This window comes from Rattus norvegicus, chromosome 4, assembly GCF_036323735.1.
Source record: "Rattus norvegicus strain BN/NHsdMcwi chromosome 4, GRCr8, whole genome shotgun sequence".
NCBI classification, from domain to species: Eukaryota; Metazoa; Chordata; class Mammalia; order Rodentia; family Muridae; genus Rattus; species Rattus norvegicus.
The window spans coordinates 115,868,795-115,875,333 of record NC_086022.1 but is presented as its reverse complement, the minus strand read 5'-3'; positions in this window follow the sequence as shown (position 1 = coordinate 115,875,333).

Below are 6,539 nucleotides of genomic sequence, written 5' to 3'. Positions count from 1 at the left end.
CCCCCTCCCCCATGTAAGTAATGAAATATATCTAATAAAAATTTTAAAAAAAGAAAGGAAAGTAGGACAGAAAAAATATGTTACCTCCACTAAGAAATAAACAGTAATGAATATAAAGTAAAAAAAAAAGGAACACTCCTAAGGGTTGATAGTGTTGATAGTATGGCAGAAACAAAACATGGCAAACATGACCGAGATAGCATTGTTCTTGAAATCAAGACTTCAATAGCATAGATGTTCAAATTCCTCTACCCTCTATAGGTTTAAAATATTGTGATGTAAGCCTGAAAGGTCTCAATAACTAACTCAGAAGACCCCTTTCTTAGTCATTCAACTAAATCTTGATCAAATGGCAAAACACTGCAAACCAACAATATCAACCAGCAGAACCCGAGAGCTCCCAGGGACTAAACCACCAGCCAGAGTACACATGGGGGGACTCATGGCTCCAGCCACATTTGTAGCAGAGGATTGCCTTATCTAGTGTCAATGGGAGTGGAGTTCTTTGGTCCCTTGGAAGCTCAGTGACCCAGTGAAGTGGAATGCAAGGGGGGTGAGGTAGGAAGAGGTAGGTGGGGGGGGGAACAACCTCATAGAAGCAGAGGGGAAGGGGAGAGGGGATAGGGGATTTACAGAGGGGAAACTGGGAAGGGGATAACATTTGAAATGTAAATAAATAAAATAACCAATAAAAAAAGAGTCTGGATGATATTACAGCCTGTTTGATCATATCCATTGTAAAGTGTTGTCATCTGGGCATGCATGGTGGTGTCCTCTTGAACTGCCAGGGGCTGTGATTACCCAGTCTTTATTTTAATCTCAAAAAATGGAGTGGGAGAGGGTTAAGGGGAGAGAAGGAAGGGGAGAGAGTCTCATGAAATTCATCCTTTCGTGACATTTTCTTTAGTGGTGTAGCTGTTCTTAATTGTCTATGTTCCTGTAAACAACCACAGTTAGTCACATTTATTCACAAGCTACTTGGCCGGACATGTTTCTTCTGTGCGCCATCAGTGCCCTCTCTGGGGTGAGAGTACCCCTTGTTCAGGAAAAGTTCACATAATAGTGTCTTTTTGCTTAACAAGAGCCTGCTCTGGGGTGCGGCCCCTTTAATGAGAATGAGAAGGAGGATCACATCCAATTTTGCTCTGTGCCCATTCTGAGGTGTATTTCTCCTCCTATCACTGATTATCACTAGCTAGACTAGTTCACGTCTTCAAAATCTCTGACTGACTGTCTAAGCATTAGGGGATCACTGGTCCTGGAATCGGTCAAACTCTGCACAGAAGGCCTTTCTCTCTGCCTATGTGATGGACATTCATGTATACTAAGTCCTCCCCACTTAGCATTTCACACCCCCACTGTCTTTCAAAAACCACTATGTAGTAGCACCCGACTTCCTGTATGTGCCAGCATGTCACATAGCTCCATCTGTGAACCAGACCCAAGATATTTCTTGCTGAGCCAACTGGTAGCATGGAATACCCCAGAAGGCAGTGTTTGTGGGCTGAGAGAAGCAACGGCGCAGAAGGTGCTTTGAAAAGCTTAATTGTGACTTAAGAATTGCTCCTTTTCAGCACTACTCCCAGTTGGGGCTGGGCTATGCTGCGCATGCCCAACTTGGTCATTTCTGCGTCTAAGACAGCACTGGATCCACTATGTAAAGCCATATGTGAGCCTTTGTTCAGACATTCTGTCTGCAGCAGGCTTTCCAGCAAGTCAGGTGCTCAGGAGAAAGAGAAAGGAAAAGAGAAAACAAGGACTTACTCCAAAATACTAGGGAATTTTGGTTTTCATTCTCTAATCTCAACTTTCCAGACTTTCTCAAGCCATTCCTAATGTGCCACAAAAATCTTTAAACGTCATGTTGAGGTTCTGTTACATACAGGAGATCTGCTCCCCAAAGATAGGCACATCTTGATCCTCAAACTCAGTGACTATATTACCTTCCACGGTAAACAGGAATGGAGGTAGCAGAGGCAAGACAGGGCGACCCTTAAAGAAATAATAATCCTGAATTATCCAAGCATTCCCAGTGGATTCTCATGGCTTATTAGAGTATGATTTCATAGGGATTTAAGTGTGGAAGGGAAAGGCAGAAGAGTTCTTGTTGGAATGCTCTGAGATGAGACTCAGCCCGCAACTGCAGACCATTGTGATCTGAGAAATGTCCAAATGATCAAGGTCCAGAAGTCTAGACTAGGACGGAAGTCAGCAAACATTACCCAAAGGTGTATCAGGAAGGTGTGTTACTATCCCTGCTGTGTTACCAAAGGCTAATAACCTGTGTAGATAGCAATGTAGTCAATATGCCCATTTGGCCAGAAGGCACTCAGGAGTGCCAGACTGTGACAGAACTTTGGTCTTGGACTGTTCCCAGGTGGACCTGTTGTGTCTTCAGACTACCTTATGTTTGTTGACTTCTTCAGTTCTTGGTCCTGCTGTCTTAACAGTCATGTTAACCAAATGACAAAATCTACTATTTCTGATCAGCAGAATCATGGGCATTATAATAAAGACCAATGGGACACTGTCCAGGAAATAGTCTACAAATGTATTGTTGAACATCTAAAAGTAAAAGTAAAGTAGTGACTTAATTATATTCACGATAATACTGGGTTTTTTAAATAGAGGAGTTAAACAAGGAGGCAATCACTCGGTGTGCGCAGGTGCATTCCATGGTGTACATGTGGAAGTCAGGAGACAATTTGTAGGAGCTGGCTTTTTCCTTCTACATGTGGATCATTAGGCTTATCAACACACACCTTTACCTGTCGAGGCATACTGTGGCCTGACTTTCAGCTGTGTCAGGTTTGATTCCCAGTGTCTCGTTGGTCTTTATTATAATGGTAGAGAGAAATGGTAGATTTTGTCATTTGTTTAACACGATGGTTGAGACAACACGATCAAGAAGTCAACATAAGGTAGTCTAAAGACCCAACAGGCCCACCTAGTGACAGGCCAAGGCCAAAGCTCTATTTATAGTCTGACAAGTCCTCTGCTAGAGCAGGCAGGGCTCTTAACCACTGGACCATCCATCTCTCCAGTCCTGAGAAGCCAGTCTTTCACTCTAATCGAGAGGAATTTTGTATGGGATTAAGATGGAAAAAATTAATGTGTTAACTTCTCAGAGTTTCTACTTCAGATACAGCTTTAAAACATATAGAGATCAAATAATAGTTATGCAGAGTGCCCAGCTATTAGTATTTAGCTTATAGGAACATCTTGGCTAATTAATCATCCTCTAAGTTTGTCCTGTGATAGAGAATTCTCATTGACACTAAGTCCTTTTTGTTCAACTGAATGATCCTACGTGTGTGTGTGTGTGTGTGTGTGTGTGTGTGTGTGTGTGTTTGCATATGTGTAGACCTGTATGTGAATGCCAGAGGACAACCTTCAGGTACCATCCACCTTTTCTCTTTTGAGTATTAATAGATTAAAGCTAACAATGGAATCCTTCTGCAAATTGTCTTTAATTTCATAATTCTGTTCAACCAGCTGTGAGTCTCAGTTTTGATGCTCTTTTCTCCATTCTGTGGTCCCTACTTTCTTGCCACCCCTCTTTCATGATATTGCTTGAGCCTTGAGGTGGAGGTGATATAAAAGTCCCATTTAGGGCTGATCTCTTAGTAAACATTTTTCAACATGTTGTCCAGTTCTAAATCTCTGCATTAACTGCTGACCACTGCAGAGCAAAGCTTCTCTGGTGAAGCATGAGTCACACTGATCTTTGTTTGGAGCATATATATTTAGAACAGCAATGTCCTCTTGATAGATTATTCCCCTAAATATTCATGGTTATCCCCTGTCACCACTTTGGTTTGAAGTCTTTCTTATCAGATATTACAAAATCAACAGCTGATTATTTCCTATTTCGTCTTGCTTGGGAAAGTATCAGCTTTTTTTCATTCTTTTAGATGAATGCACTTTTTGCCTTTCATGGTGAGGTGTGTTTCTTGGAGGCAACAAATAGAGGCTTCCTGCTTTTTGCCCATATATGCTAGGATGTGCTTTTGGGGGAACTGAGTCCATTAACATTCAGAGTTGTGCTTGGATTCCTGACATTTGTTTCTTTTGTAGTGCTTGGTGCTCTGGCTTCTTCCATTTTCCTCTCTTGCTGAGTTCTAGTCTAGTGTGGTTTCTTCTTTCCTGTGGCCTGGTAGGTAGACTTTTCTTTTCAACCTGTAGTTAGGTCCTCCACAGAGCTGTCTTGGTGGCCATATATCCCTTCGGTTTGTTTTTTATGGAAAGCTCTACATTTTCCTTCAGTGATGACAGATAGCTTTGCTGGGTAGAGTATTTTGTGTTGGCACTGATCACAACCTTAAATACATCATTCCAGTAGAGGAATTTGGTATTCTTTTGATGGGTCTGCCTTCGTATGTGACTTGGTGTTTCTCTCTTGCTGCTGCTAATATATTTTCTATATCACCTTTTATATTTAATATTTTAATTGCAATCTGAGGATGCAGGTTCTTTCTCGGAACTTGGGTGTTCCATGTCTTAAATCCCCCGTCTGGATTGGCATTTTTTTTCCCTAACTGGTAAATTTTTTGGTATGGTACATTTGAAAATGTATTCAATGCCTTTAGAACAAGATTATATTTCTTTTATGCCTATAATTAATAAGTTGGTCTTTTTGGGATGTTGTATTATCTTGACATCCCCATGGGCACCTTCCAGTTATTGTAGCTTTGACTTTGTTGTGTTGTCCAGTTTCGCTATCTTGTCTTCGCTCAGCTCTTCTGTCCTCTCCTGATCCCCTCCACTGTTGACATTTTCCTTGGAGCTTTGCATTTGCCTTTACTGGTTTTTATTTCCAGCATTTCAGATCATTTTCTCTGCAGTCTTTCTGTCTCTGTTGAATTCCTACTTTACACTATCCATTGCCTTCCTCAATTCATTCAGGTGTTTGTGTGTTTGAACATATAATCGTCACTTTTAGCTCTCTGTCTGGGGTTTCATCCAATTCTCTCTCACTAGATGCCATTGCTACAAGATTAATACTGTTTGAAGGAGTTATGCTGTTGTTGTGTTTGTGCTACATATGCTACTGCATTGGGATTTAGACATCTGTATAAATTCTTTCCTTGGATTCACTTCTATGAGCTATATTCCTTTAATTGGTCTATTTGTAATATTCGGATGGGACTTGGGGGTGGCAGTACTGTGTGGTTCAGAAAGTAATTAGTCAGAGCAGGAGCTCAGTGTTTAGTATCCCATCTCTTCTTTTTGAGACAGAATCATTTTCTGGCCCAGAACTAGCCAAGTAGTTTAGACTGGCTGGGTGGTGAGCCCTGGGAAATTTTCTATCTCTGCCTCCCCAGCCTTGAGATCACAAGTATTTGCCATCATGCTGAGCTTTTGAAAACATGGGTTCTGGGGGTGGAACTCAGGCCCTCATGTTTGTGTGGCAAGCACTTTATTGCTTGAGCTGTTTCCATATATTTGGACTGGACTTGAGGACTGAGTAGGGCTTTTCAGATATAGTCTCCATGTAGGGAACATCTTATAGACTCAATTTCCAGCAGTGTCTGGAGGCTGAGGCACAAAGGATTCTAAGGGCAATGCACTAGTGAGTTCAATATAAGTGTCTGTCTCAAGACAAAAAGTAAAATATATCTGGATGTATATCCCACTGATAGAGTAATTGTCTACAATGTGAAAACCTCTAGACTCAATTCATCCCACCACAAAACAAGGAAACAATGGATGACAATAAAAATTTCCAAACCTTGTTTTCCTTTATTTAATTGCCTTTCTGTCTTATAAACAGCCTTTGGAAACAAGGATGAAATGCCTTGATGGTTTACCCAAAGATCATATGTGACATTCATTGTGTAGTGTCTCAAAAGCAAAAAAGAAGTTTTCCTTGGTGGGACCCTAGCCATTCCCCTGTTAGTGAGAATAGGGGACAATTCTCACACATGGTAAAGTTGTGGAGTCCTAAAGTTCTTAGGGACGTTAGTAAATTATTCTGTCATCTAATTATGACTTGAGAGAGGAAGAAACTGTAAGTGTTTCCACCCACACATGCATTTGGCCTTGGCTTAATATATCCATGCATGTGTGTAGTTAGAGGACACACTAGGAGCTCACTGCATGTATTTATCTCAAGAGCATGCTCATGCATATGCAAATGTGGGGGCTATCTTTCTGTAGAATTAAAAAAATAATGATAAACTCTCTATGATTTTGGAAGATAGAAACATCAAGGGATTCTTGGAAACAGAGCCAGAACATCTTTAAAAGTACTGCAAACCATTTTAGTTCCCAACTACTTTATTCTATGAGTAAAGGGAAAAATGTCCAGAACTTAAGACATAAATGGTTCTTCATTAAAGAGAAAGAACAGCTAATTATATCATCTTCTGGAGATTTTCATTTTAAACTCGTCTTAAAGTGAGGATACACAGAAATGATCAGTTGCTTGTTTCATTTGGTCAGAAGTAGAAAAAGTTTTCTTTGAGGATTTCAGGACAAAGACATGTACGATTGCCTGCTTTGTTCTGTAACAGGCACCAGACAAGAGATTTCTAAGA